Genomic DNA, 15,273 nt, shown 5'->3' with positions numbered 1-15,273 from the left:
TGATTGATGGCTGCATAACTGAATAATTTGGAGCAAGGTTGGAAACAAAGCTGTTGTTTGCAGATGGTAAGTTTGGTTCAGGGATATCCAACAAATCAAACGCATGATCTGCAGACTGGGAAAACTGACTGATGATTGGAAATAGCATTAAATGTAGTGAGTCTAGGGAAGCAATGCTCAGTCGGAATATAAATGAAGTGGGACCCCACACTAGTCTCCTTGCTGGCCCAAACAAATTAGAAACTTTGCTGAAGGTTTGAGTTTGCTGGAAGCATTTTTTATGACCCCTTGATCTGAAAGGATTGTCAGCAACCTCTAATGCCCACTTTCTCTGGCACTCCTCCTGGATGTCTACCGAGCACAACCCAGGAAATGATGTAGGAGGTGTACTGTGCCTGCCTTTTTCAGGGAGGACATTCCTTCCCATGCTCGGGATGACATGGCATGGTGGGTCTGTTCCAAATTTCCAAGATAGGTAACTGATCTGGGAGGGTAAAACTGCCGACCTACCCTTCTTTTCATCAAGCGGGTAGGGTTTTTAAAATCCCCATCCCTGTTATCTGGTCCTTGTAAGGGTTTTCACATGAAACTGGTTTGTCTTTAATGTGAATATATTCTAGCTTTACCAATGCGAGAATGGAGAAGGCAACACATTGAAGCAACAAATAGTTAATGTGTGAAAGTTCATGTGTGCTCATACAATAAATAGTGAGTAATTGGTGATATTTTAAAAGGCTATTGTTTGCATAACCAAGCTAGGCAGGTGCTGCAGAAGGTTGTGTACAAGGCAGATCAGGTGCTTTGCATTAGCATTGTGTTCTGTACCTTGATAACAGGAATGTTAAGATAAAATCATAGACAGGAATCTGCTTCTCATCATGTAAACTACAGGTTCTCTGACATACAAACAGAGCTGGTACATAAACCTTTGAAGTTCGTGAGACAAGTTGATAAAGCTGTTAAAAGAAGCATAAGGATCTTTGCCTTTTTAAATAGAGGCATGGAGTACAAAAACAAGGAAGTTACGCTGAATCTTTATAAAGAACTGATTAGGCCTCAGTTGGGGTATTGTATCTAATTCTGGGCATCGTACTTTGGCAAGGATGTCAAAACCTTGGAGAAGAGATTTACTAGAATGGTATGAAGGTCTTCAGTTATGTGGAGCGACTAGAGAAGCTGGGATTGTTGTTCTTGGATCAGTGAAGGTTAAGGGAAAATTTAATTGAGGTGGTGAAAATTGTGAAGAATTTTGATGGAGTAGATAAGGAGGACCTTTTACTGCTGGCGGGAGGGTCAGAATCAAGAGGATCCAGATTTAAGGTGATTGGGGGAGAGGAGAACTTTTTTTTTTTAACAGACGAATTATGATCTGAATTGTTATGATCTGGAATGCATTGCCTAAAGGGATGCTGGAAACAGATTTAAATAGTAACATCCAAATGGGAATTGCATATATCCTTGAATATTTTCTTTTCAGGGGTATGGGAAAGAGCAGAGAATTGTGACTATTTTGACAGCTCTTTCAAAGAGCTGGTACAGATGCGATGGGCCAAATGGCTCCCTTCTGTGCTGTATGATTCTGATAGCAGGCAATGATCACCTGAGGATGCCGTCTCAAATCAATGTCTTCCCTCCCACAGCCCCTCACCCCTGCACACGGTTTTCAAAAAACACCACCAATACCCAAAGGCACCCGAAGTAACCAACTCAACATGAGAAGTCTGCAGCTCACTGAACATACCCAGGACACGTCAGCTATCTACTCCTACCCAGCACAACATTGAATTCCGAGAAACCTTTTTCTTAAACAGGTTCAAGATCTGCCAGGAGAAGGGCATTAACAATTAGTCCAGTTGCTGCACACAGTAAAGTCCAAGCATAATTTCAAACATACAGATAGGAAAACCATTAAGTCCTCAACTCACCCATGCAGAAAGACTCTATAGTCCCGTTCCAACCCCCAGCCGCCCCTTGCCCCATCACAGCATTCAGCAAACTCTCGAATGAGGCAACGGTTTTATCTCCATTACCTTCCCTGGAAGTCCACCCCAGGTCTTGATCATTATTTGTGAAAACATCCTGACATCCGTGCTTTATTTTTCTTTTATTTGTTTGAACCCATTTCCCTTGTCTTACTGTCACAGTTTTATTTGAATTATGTTCTGGACCTTTTTCTATGCTATTTACTATCATTACCCAGTGAATGTCTCCCATCTCATTATCTGTTTTCTATCTCATATACCTTTATGAGGCCCTTCTCTTGGTCCCCTTTCAAATGAAAAAAAGCTTGTATTTATAAAGTAAATGATCACATCCTCATGACATCCCATCATGCATCCAGTTACTTGCTTTTGAAGTGTAGCCACAGTTATGATAAAACATGAGCATCTGCAGAAGACAATTTGCACACAGCATAGTCCCATGAACAGTAAATGAGATAAATGATCATTAAACTGTTGAGGGAAGGGTGTTAGCCAGGACACTGGGAGAATACATTGCTCTTTGAATAGTCTCATGGGATCATTTATATCCACCTGAACAGGCAGGCAGGTTTCAATTTAAAGTCCCAACAAAAAGACAGCCCCTCTGACGACACAGCACCCCCACAGTACTAGATAGAAGAACCTGGATTATGTACCCAAGTTCTGGAGAGATGTTTAAATCTATAAATTTCTGATTGAGAATCAGAGGATCTATTAAAAGATCCAAGCTGTTACTCTCGAAGCTGAATGGCCTGAGTTTCTTCTGTCTTTCCCCATAATTCAGCCTTTTCTGCTTCGCCTTCAGAGTTTAACTGTCCCTCTTGTGTATCAGTGAGCAGAACTGAAAACAGTACTCAAGCTATAGTTTTAAAAACAATTCCTCTCCCGGATACTTTCAAACATCGCTTCCTTTGATTTTTGCAGCTCTATAAAATCGAAAAAGTACCAAAGTACAGGACGAGCTGGAAAGGTGCGGTGCTGGGAGGGGTGTGGTGCTTGGAGCGGGAGGCGGAGCTAGTGTCGAACAGCCTGAGAGTAGGTGCGGTGGCAGAGGCGCTAGGGTTCAAGTGGTTGTGATCACTCAGTTGAAGAGGGATTGGTACGTGAACTGTCCCCAGGTGGTCCAGACTGACCATGGCGGATCTAAAGGCTGAAACTGTTCTAATTACCGGGGCGAACAGGGGCATCAGGCTGGAAATCGTTAAACAGCTGATCAGCTCCAAATCTCCACCGGCTCGGATCTTTGCAACGTGTCGGCAGCCGAGCGCTGCCCAGGTAAGAGAGGGAACATCTGTCAGGGGGAGGGGAAGCCCTGTCAGAGAAGGGGACTGTCATGTATGTAACCATCATGCAACGGTAACCTTCATGTAACTGTAACCTTCATGCAACTCCTGTACACTCTACTTATACCCTAGAATAGCACACCCTGACCACAGGGGGGTGAACTTGTGGGAGACACTCCTCACCTGGGTTTCCAGGTATAAAAGGGGAGTTCCCACCTAGGGTCAACACTCCTTGGTCCTGGTGAATAAAGGTTAAGGTCACGTAGTGACTGTGTCTGCAGTACATGCCTTGTGTGATTTTGTAGTAAAGTGCAGGGACACCACATTTGGCGACGAGAAACAGGAATCACCAAACCACGAGGATGGCCACCGGTAGCCCAGAGGAACATTACTGTGTGGGTGAGGACTGGAACGACTTCGTGGAGAGACTCCAGCAGATCTTTGTCACGAAGGACTGGCTGGGAGCGGCAGCAGCTGACAAGCGGAGGCCGCATGTAATGACCAGCTGTGGACCGCAGACATATGCACTGATGAAAGACCTGCTCGCATCCCAAAAGCCAGCGGACAATTCCTTTGAAGAGCTCAGCCAGCTGATCAGTGAGTATCTCAAGCCGGCGAGTAGCGCACACATGGCCCGGCACCGGTTCTACACACACCGGCGTCGGAAGGGGCAAAACATCTCGGACTTCGTTGCGGATCTGTGGCGCTTGGCCAGTCTCTGTAAGTTCACAGACGCCTGCAGGGGGGAGATGTTAAGGGATTTCTTCATTGAGGGCATTAATCATGCCGGGATTTTCAGGAAGCTCATAGAGACCAAGGACTTGACTTTAGAAGGAACGGCATTGATAGCTCAGCTCTTCATGCAGGGGAAGAGGAGACCAAGCTAATTTATGCACGCAGCCCTGGTCTCAACGTGGCGATGGACCAGGGAGTTAACATGATGAATGCGGCTCGGGACCCCGCAGGCAGGCAAGGGCATTTCTAAACCGCAGCAACAGACTCTAGGGTGGGCCCGCAACAGGGACAATGGAAAGGGGATCGGCAATTCACGCCATCACGAGGAACAATGCGTCCCGCGATGGGACTATTAACACCCACCATCAGAGTGCTTAGAAACAACCAAATGGGCAATCAGAGAGGAACAGTCCTTTTGTTAACAACAATCTCAGCTCATGCTGGAGGTGCGGGGGTAGACATATTGTGAAAAGCTGCAGGTTTCAGCAATATACCTGTAGAATTTGTAACGTCAGTGGACACTTGGCCAGGATGTGCAAAAAGGCAGTAGCGAGGCTAATCTGCGAGACAGAGGAACCAGATGAGGGGTCTGCAATGCAGGATGATGCCTGGGGAAAAGCCATGGATGCTGAAGTTCAGCGGGTTCATGTGGCTGATGTCCACAGCTCATACACTAAAACACCACCCATGATGATGAAAGTCTTACTGAATGGCATCCCGGTGCACATGGAGCTGGATTCGGGAGCTCGCCAGTCACTCATGAGCGCCCAACAATTGGAGAGACTATGGCCACACAGAGCTAGCAAGCCCAAACTGGAACGCATTGAGACGCTGCTATGTACTACACCAAAAAGATCATCCCAGTGCTAGGCAGTGCAAACTTGGTGGGAACACATAATGGATCACAGAACTGGCTGCCACGCTGGATTGTCCCGGGAAATGGCCCTGCGCTCTTGGGGAGGAGCTGGCTAGCCGAGATGAATTGGAAATAGAGGGATGTGCAGACCATTTCATCTGTGAAGCGAAGTTCATGCTCACAGGTCCTACAAAAATTCGGGTCACTGTTTCAACCCGGTATTGGAATGTTCAAGGTCACCAAAGTAGTCATACGCATCACTCCAGATGCCAGACCAGTGCACCACAAAGCCAGAGCGGTGCCGTATGTGATGCGTGAGAAAATTGATAGTGAATTGGACAGGCTGCTCAGAGAGGGCATAATTTCAGCCGTTGAATTCAGTGACTGGGCAAGTCCCATCGTTCCTGTCCTTAAAGCAGATGGCTCGGTCAGGATTTATGGTGACTACAAAGCCACCATCAACCAAGTGTCGCTGCAAGACCAATACCTGCTCTCGAGAGCGGAGGACCTCTTTGCCACGCAGGCAGGTGGCAAGCTGTTCACGAAGCTGGACCTCACTTCGGCCTACATGACTTAGGAACTAGCTGAAGAATCCAAGCTTCTGACCACCATCACGACGCACAAGGGATTATTTATCTACAACAGGTGTCCGTTTGGCATTCGTTCGGCGGCAGCTATCTTTCAGAGAAACATGGAAAGCTTGCTCAAATCCATTCCTGGAACAATCGTATTCCAAGATGACATCATTATAAGGGGTCGAGACACCGAGGAACACCTCCACAACCTGGAGGAGGTGCTAGGCCGACTGGACTGGGTAGACTTGCGGCTGAAAACAGTCAAGTGTGTGTTTTTGGCCCCAGAGGTCGAGTTTTTGGGCAGGAGGGTTGCCACAGATGGGATCCGGCCCATTGAATCAAAAACGGAGGCGATCCGTCGGGCGCCCAGGCCTGACAACACATCGGAGTTGCGATCATTCCTGGGACTTTTGAACTATTTTGGGAACTTTTTGCCGAACTTAAGCACATTGTTGGAGCCGTTACACATGCTCCTGCGTAAAGGTTGTGAATGGCTTTGAGGGGACTGTCAAGAACGGGCTTTCAATAAGGCGAGGAACCTGTTGTGTTCTAACAAACTGTTGACTTTGTATGACCCCTGTAAAAAAACTGGTTTTAACGTGCGATGCATCATCCTACGGGGTTGGGTGTGTGTTGCAGCAGGGTAATGTTGACGGCCGACTCCAATTGGTTGCTTATGCCTCCAGGTCACTCTTCCAGGCAGAGTGTGGATACGGCATGGTCGAAAAGGAAGCACTTGCTTGTGTTAACAGTGTGAAAAAGATGCACCAGTACCTTTTCGGTAGACAGTTCGAGCTAGAAACGGACCACAAGCTGTTAACATCCCTGTTGTCCGACAGCAAGGTTGTCAATGCCAATACGTCAGCTTGCATACAGCGATGGGCTCTCATGCTGGCTGTGTATGACTACACCATATGGCACCGGCCAGGCACTGAAAATTGCGCTGACGCGCCTTGCAGGCTCCCACTGGCCACCACTGGGGGGGCGTCGGAGCAAAGCGCTGAGATGGTCATGGCCGTTGAGGTTTTTGACACCGCATGCTCCCCCATCACAGCCCGCCAGATCAAACTCTGGACCAACAGAGACCCCCTCCTATCCATGATAAAGAAATGTGTTCTGACTGGGGATTGGGTGCCCGCACACGGGGCGTGCACCGAGGAGGTCAGACCGTTTCAGAGAGGGAAGGATGAGCTCTCCATCCAAGCCGACTGCCTGCTATGGGGCAGCCGGGTAGTCATGCGCCAGAAAGGGAGGGAAGCGTTCATTGGTGAACTCCACAGCGAGCACCCTGGCATCATGTTAATGAAGGATATTGCCCAGTCACATGTATGGTGGCCGGGGATTGACTCAGACCTGGAACACTGGGTTCGCAGATGCATCTCGTGTGCCCAACTGGGCAATGCCCCCAGGGAGGCCCCACTCAGCCTGTGGCCCTGGCCCACCAGGCCATGGTCACGTAGTCATGTAGACTATGCGGGCTCGTTCATGGGGAAAATGTTCCTGATCATTGTCGATGCATGCTCGAAATGGATCGAGTGCATCATATTAAACTCATGCATGACATCCATCACCGTGGAGAGTCTGCGTACGGTTTTCGTGACCCACGGCTTGCTGGACATCCTGGTCAGCGACAATGGCCCGTGTTTCACCAGCCATGAATGCCATGAGTTTAAGAACATAAGAACATAAGAATTAGGAACAGGAGTAGGCCATCTAGCCCCTCGAGCCTGCTCCGCCATTCAACAAGATCATGGCTGATCTGGCCGTGGACTCAGCTCCACTTACCCGCCCGCTCCCCATAACCCTTAATTCCCTTATTGGTTAAAAATCTATCTCTCTGTGATTTGAATACATTCAATGAGTTCGTCTCAACTGCTTCCTTGGGCAGAGAATTCCACAGATTCACAACCCTCTGGGAGAAGAAATTCCTTCTCAACTCAGTTTTAAATTGGCTCCCCCATATTTTGAGGCTGTGCCCCCTAGTTCTATTCTCCCCGACCAGTGGAAACAACCTCTCTGCCTCTATCTTGTCTATCCCTTTCATTATTTTAAATGTTTCAATAAGATCACCCCTCATCCTTCTGAACTCCAACGAGTAAAGACCCAGTCTACTCAATCTATCATCATAAGGTAACCCCCTCATCTCCGGAATCAGCCTCGTGAATCGTCTCTGTACCCCCTCCAAAGCTAGTATATCCTTCCTTAATTAAGGTGACCAAAATGGCACGCAGTACTCCAGGTGCAGCCTCACCAATACCCTGTACAGTTGCAGCAGGACCTCCCTGCTTTTGTACTCCATCCCTCTCACAATGAAGGCCAACATTCCATTCGCCTTCCTGATTAGCTGCTGTTGTAGGCATTAGGCACCTGCTGAATATATCAAAACACTAGGCATTAGGCACCTGCTAAATATATCTAAACTCATATAGGTTTAACGTGGCCACATATAAAATGGCTGCCCAAGCATGATGGGAACTCAGTTAGTCAAGCAATGAACTGTTGACTGAGGCTGACCGAGCAATGACCTAGTGAGGCCCACTACCAGGAATGCCTTGGATCATCCGCTTGAGACAAGATAACTATAACGAATCATTATAATACCTGGTATAGAATGTCCTTAATCAAGGACTTCGCACAGCAGAGCCCCGAGGAACAGAGATAAGGGGGGCCTGCCTCACATAACGAGGTAATTAATCAGCCCGAGCTGACAAGAACCGAACATACAGCCCCTGAGGTATCAGGGGAATTCTATTGGGTTAAAGAAACCTATATGTAATCTATAATCGTTATGATTGGATTGTGTCCAGCTGAAGTGGGCTGAGCAACTGTAATGAACTATTGTAAAACATATAAATATCGATGAATTTCTTTGTTCGGTGGAGAGTGGAGTGCCTGGAGTTGGACCAGAGGCTCTCTCCTCGCCGGCGTAATAAAAGCCGTTTTGGCTTTGGAACCGACCCAGAGTGTCGAGTGATTCTTGCAGGAAAACATTCGCGCTAACAATGGTGTCACGAACAGGATTTCCCGGAGTCGCTGCACGCCCTTGGAAAAACCCGGGTGAGTATAAAAAATGTTTAATTATAAAGGGTGTGGGAGGTGGAAGCCGGTTGATCAACATGAGGAGACTGTCTAATATCTCAAACGCCTAGCCTGAGCCTGAATTAAGAGGACTTTAGTCCCACGTGATGGCCAGGAACTAAGTAGGCATAGGGAATACACTTAGACCGTGGGATCGTGATACCGAGCGACACTTCCCAGACCTAGTAGTGTGATTTGAAAGTATATCCCGGAGACCAGGCGGTGCACAGCGACCAACGGAAACCAAACCTGTGAACAGGGTTGGACCAACAGACAAAATGGTGGTAGGTAGTCATTAAGGAGGCGTGGAGCACTGCGGGAATTGCTTAAACGCGTTTTAAGAATTGTATAAGTTTGTGTAACAGCAGAACTTGTGACCTGACAGAAGCCAGGAGACGGTCTACTACAAGTTACGCTAGGTAGAAAGCGGACCTCTGAGAGTAGATTCCTAACGGTTCTAGTCCTAGCCAGGAATGGCCAATAAAGCAAATAACCTCGAGTGGGGACCAGAAGGGTCCCTTACCCGCCACCTGGTGGAAAAACAAAAGAAACTAATTGAGAAGATGATTAAGTCAGGATGGGACCCCCAGGACCTGCCAGCAAATCAACGGGAATGGTGGGAGAAGGAAAAGAAAGATAAAAATGAAAAGGCTGTGGTCTTGATACTGCGAGCCCATGTAAAATTAACAGAGGAAGTAAATCAATATGTAAGAAATAAAAAAAAACCTGATAGTGATTATCTTAAGTGAAGTATGGATCCAAGAATAGAGCCAGCCAAAAAATTAATAAGCTTTGTTGAATGAAGAGAGACTTTTGTGAATGTCTGTCGTTGAGAGTCCTTGTGTGATTTTTTGACTGCTGAATTAATTTTTGTTAATGTTTTCATGTTTCTGAAAGCCTGTTTGGAAGAGGAGTGCAGCTGTCTGTTTATTTTAGCTCCACCCACTTTTCCAAACAGAGTGAGAGTTTTTTTTAACCCTTTGTAGTGTTGTCCTGTATGTGGGAAGTTTTAAGACATTTTAAGTTAGAAATGCAGGTGTGGATTTATTCGGATGATAAGTTACGGAGCTAGGAAATGCACAAAGGATTGATTACATTGGGTTGAAAGGCATAAATTTAGTCTAGGAATGAGATAAAGAATGCCTTTGTTTTTTAAAAAAAAAGCTTCTAGCTCAAAAAAAAGAGTTTTAAATAAATATTGAAATTACAAAATTTGAATTGGGATTTTGAGATATTAAGAGAAGGCACAGCAAAATACTGAGATGGATTCAACTAAAAAAAAAATAATTATTATTAAATTAAATCTCTTGAAGAAAAAAGGAGAAATAAAACTAAAAGGTTTGGAAATAATCTAGAAATATCTTCACGGATCAGATCAAACTCCTGGACGAGTGGCGAGCTATCTGCGAAGGTGTAAAAGGGACTTTTGAAAAATGTTAAAACAGCAAGCTGTAGCAGTTTAGAAAAAACATTGTAACGACCTCGAAACTGGAATTTGAGATAACGAAAAGCAGCCCTCAAAGCCTACGTGTTAGACTCCATTCTAGTTATGGATAAAAGAAAAAGATAAAGACGCAACTTTGAAAGTAAACAAATTGAACGAATTTGAAAGAAAATGTGTCTTCGATTGTGTGATGATTTTAAATTAACAAATTTACGGAGCCACGAGCCCTCCATGTAAAACACTATTTGAAGAAAGGTGCTCTGGAAAAAAAAATAATGCACTAATTAGGTGTTGAAAAAAAAAGGGGGTGTGTGTGATGGAAAAAGACATAACTTACTAAATACTAGTTGATATTGACTGTGAAAAAGATAGTGGTTTAATTGAAAAAAAATTGGAGGAGGTAAAAGACACTCTACATTGATAATGATTTTAAATTACGAGAAAGTTTCACTGCAGTTTGAAAAGATTTCCAAAGTGGACTTGTTTATCAAGAAAAGTCCTGAACAGTCTAAACAAGCAGGAGGGTTTTGAAAATAACCGAGGAGAAAAGATCTAAGCTATGCAAACTCAGCAGAGAGAGAAATAAAACACAAGATTTATCCAGTAAACGGAACCCGTTAAAAAAAAAACGAAGTGTTGGAATGTACACAGCTTGTGTGAAAATTGGATTTCAGTCTCTCATTTAAAAAAAAATCTTTGGCAAGTACTTGAATTAGAAGTTTAGAAAATTTGGAGTTTAATCTAAAATGCTGTCTTTCCTGATGAGAAGAGTTTTATTATGACCACTTTACTAATGATTTCTGCTGTTTTAACAGATTCCTAATTTCTAAGCAAGTTTTGGAGGCACAAATACTTAAAAAAAAAATGAAATTCGGATGATTACGCAAAGTCACGTAATGACATCAGGCCTTCTTACAAATCTGTAAAGGAGTTAACCCTTTCCATTGACAGCTGTTTTACACTGGACCTTACTAATTTGAATTTCTTAATAAAATAAAGAAGACTCACCTGACAGACAGAGGAAATGGTGGGATATTCAGAATAAAAATAAAACGGAACTAGCTGGACAAGAGTTAAAAGCTAAGATAAACAGGCTGGAAGAGATGTTTAAAAAAACGGGACTAGACGGATAGTGCAGTGCGCAGCCATAGCACCATCACCTATGGCAATAGAGCCAATGTACCCCACGGTGGGTAAGTGTAGTCCACAAACCCAACCTAACAGTAAAGCAGACTGCGATGTTTGGAGGAATAGTGGTGGCATTGGTGTTGATTGGTGTTTGGATAATATTTAGATGGGTCATCGTGCAGGCTCGAGCACAGCAGGCTCAAATGCAAAACCGACGGCAGCCCAGACAGGGACATGAAGTAATAGAGATGGTAAGACTATAAAGAATATGGATAACCTAATCCTTACTTCCGATTCCACAGAGTGACCGCGACACAAGTAGACCAGAATCTAACACCTGGTGACGACCAGGCTGTCTGTTTAAAATTGCAGATAAAACTCACCGAGATGGGACCGCGACAACTGATTAAACTCATAATATTGGGAACCTTAAGACCCACGCAAACACTGGATGATACCAACGGATTGCAGTGCACTCAGGAAATAAACAACTACATGAACTATGGAGTCTTGTTTAATTTAACGGATGGAATGTGCATCCCAGCAACCAAGGACAGGACTTATTTTAATGCATGGCTGCAAGTGAACCTGAATAAGGACAAAATATGCATGCAATGCTCCACGGGTACAAGGAGCAGTTGCATTGGGCGAAGGGAGGCCAGGGGGCTCGATAAATGTATTTGGGATAATTTGTGCGCCCCCTGCCCAACCACAACCGTTAGTCACCCACAAAAAGGGGGTGGGGCTGTGTGGATACTACGAGGAGGTAGAGGCTGCCGCAATATCGTTGTATGTATGCTTCTCACCCCCTCCGACACCGCGCCTCATAAGAACCGCCACACAGCCTGAGGAATTGCCATGCCCCATAACTACTAAGGAACCAGAAAATGGGATTGTACTGTTCAACGAGGGTGAACTATTATATGATAATGTCAAACATGAAATTGTGCCTGTCCTGATCAATGTCTCAGGCATACGAATGCCGGAATATTGTACAAAGTGTTGAGTAAAGTAGTAATGCAGCAGGCTGCCGATGCCACGGGTGCCAGTAGATTCTGAGGACAAGAGCCAGTTCATAGAACTAAGAGGGGAATAGTTAATGATGTCGCTACTGGCTTTAATACCGGAACCTCCGTGGTAAACTCGATAGACATACAAGGGTTAAACGAGAGGGTGGAACAGCTTAGAGGGGTGATGAAGGGGTTATTAGAAAGGGTGGAGCAAAACCAGGAAGACCAAGCCAACCTAGGAAAGGAGGGTGCCGAAATCCAGTTGGATGGCATCACAGTCCTGGAAGCTCATGCCAAAACCATCAATCACCTCATTGATAGAGAAAGAGAAGATACCGCATAGCAAAGACAGGGGCAACTCTGTCACGCTTATGGTCTGTGGATGGTGGGACAGATCTGCCACAATCTCGATCAGATCCAACGCGGGGAGGTACCTGATTGGATAGACAGTTCACATTTAGCTCAGTTGGCTAAACAGAGGGGGACACTGGATAATTGTACTCTGAAGGGACTGACCTGAGTATACCCAGCGATTCCAGATTGCCAGATGGGTAGGAATACTGGGATAGGGATAGTCCTGATGATCCCTATAGCCACGCCGGACTCAGGGCCGTTCCCCCTGTACCAACTAGAGAATATCGGAGTAATACGGGAAAATGTCTCCATCCGTTACTATCTGACCACCACCTCCGTCGTTCGCCAAAACAACATACTTACTGGGATTTCCCTAACAGAATGCAAGCAAAGGGGGGAGATCACAGTATGTCCTCACCCGGTGGGCCGAGGGGAGCTAGACGAGTGCGGGTTTAACCGAACCGACGGATGTGTACTAGAAATAGTGCCCGCACACAGGCACTTCGCGAGGGCAGGCTACGGAGGGAAGGGAAGGTACTGCGTTTCTACTACCGAGCGTTCATACCAGTATAATGACCTGCAGTGCCCGATACCACAGCCGAACTTTTGCTTTGCGCCGCTACGACCTGTCACGATTGGGCAAGCGCATATCACCCAGGTTAGGCGCCGGAAGCCCGAAGTTATTAATGTAACCGATCAGCTCCACGATCATTTGCAGGATTCTGACGAGCCAGACCAGGTCCCCATCCCACATCTAACCAAAGTATTACAGGAATTGAAGCTCAGTGTGGGTCAATCCGTAAAGCTCTACCACCAACTGCAAACTAAAATCAAAGTACTGGAAGAAGATATCGATGTCGACTTACAAAGTCAGAGTTGGTGGAGAAAGGTCTGGGACTGGGGAATAAATGTGAACATCCATCCTTGGATTCGAATAATTTCACACATACTGGTCGGGATACAATTGATCTTAGCAATAACATGGGGCATAATGGTCTGCCAGGCATGCAGGCACCATACACAATGAAGAGGGACCCATGACCGGTCCCCGGATACTAAACAAGCCCGTCTAATAAAGGGGCAGGAGGATTTGGCCTTTGTCAATTTGATTTCAGCAACCGGGACCCCTGAAACCGCGTGACTGGCCAGCATGTTGAGGCAGGGAGTACTGGGCCGTGCACAAAATCGAATAAAGGTAGGGCGGTCGGTTAAAGGGGGACTAGGACTAGTCCCTTTACTGAAAGGGGGGAATTGTGGTAGGAATTAGGCACCTGCTGAATATATCAAAACACTAGGCATTAGACACCTGCTAAATATATCTAAACTCATATAGGTTTAAAGTGGCCACATATAAAATGGCTGCCCAAGCATGATGGGAACTCAGTTAGTCAAGCAATGAACTGTTGACTGAGGCTGACCGAGCAATGACCTAGTGAGGCCCACTACCGGGAATGCCTTGGATCATCCGCTTGAGACAAGATAACTATAACGAACCATTATAGTACCTGGTATGGAATGTCCTTAATCAAGGACTTCGCACAGCAGAGCCCCGAGGAACAGAGATAAGGGGGGGCCTGCCTCACATAACGAGGTCATTAATCAGCCTGAGCTGACAAGAACCGAACAGCCCCTGAGGTATCAGGGGAATTCTATTGGGTTAAAGAAACCTATATGTAATCTATAATCGTTATGATTGGATTGTGTCCAGCCGAAGTGGGCTGAGTAACTGCAATGAACTATTGTAAAACATATAAATAGCGATGAATTTCTTTGTTTGGTGAGTGGAGTGCCTGGAGTTGGACCAGAAGCTCTCTCCCCGCTGATGTAATAAAAGCCGTTTTGGCGTTGGAACCGACCCAGAGTGTCGAGTGATTCTTGCAGGAAAACATTTGCGCTAACATCTGCTGCACCTGCAAACTAACTTTTTAGGATTCATGCAGAAGGACCCCCAGGTCCCTCTGCACCGCAGCATGTTGTAATTTCTCCTCATTCAAATTATATTCCCTTTTACTGTTTTTTTTTCCCAAGGTGGGTGACCTCACATTTTCTGACATTGTATTCCATCTGCCAAACCTTAGCCCATTCGCTTAACCTATCTAAACCTCTTTGCAGCCTCTCTGTGTCCTCTACACAACCCGTTTTCCCACTAATCTATGTGTCATCTGGAAATTTTGTTACACTACACTCTGTCCCCTCTTCCAGGTCATCAATGTATATTGTAAACAGTTGTGGTCCCAGCACCGATCCCTGTGGCACATCACTAACCACTGATTTCCAACCTGAAAAGGACCCATTTATCCCGACTCTCTGCTTTCTGTTAGCAAGCCAATTCTCTATCCATGCTAATACATTTCCTCTGACTCCACGTACCTTTATCTTCTGCAGTAACCTTTTGTGTGGCACCTTATCGAATGTCTTTTGGAAATCTAAATACACCACATCCATCGGTACACCTCCATCCACCACGCTCGTTATATCCTCAAAGAATTCCAGTAAATTAGTTAAACATGATTTCCTCTTCACGAATCCATGTTGCGTCTGCTTGATTGCACTATTCCTATCTCGATATCCTGCTATTTCTTCCTTAATGATAGCTTCAAGCATTTTCCCCACTACAGATGTTAAACTAACCGGCCTATAGATACCTGCCTTTTGTCTGCCCATTTTTTTAAACAGAGGCGTTACATTAGCTGCTTTCCAATCCGCTGGTACCTCCCCAGAGTCCAGAGAATTTTGGTAGATTATAACGAATGCATCTGCTATAACTTCCGCCATCTCTTTTAATACCCTGGGATGCATTTCATCAGGACCAGGGGACATGTCTACCT

This window comes from Pristiophorus japonicus, unplaced genomic scaffold, assembly GCF_044704955.1.
Source record: "Pristiophorus japonicus isolate sPriJap1 unplaced genomic scaffold, sPriJap1.hap1 HAP1_SCAFFOLD_561, whole genome shotgun sequence".
In the NCBI taxonomy this organism is placed as follows: Eukaryota; Metazoa; Chordata; class Chondrichthyes; family Pristiophoridae; genus Pristiophorus; species Pristiophorus japonicus.
The sequence above is the reverse complement of the archived record's forward strand: the minus strand, read 5'-3'. Positions refer to the sequence as shown.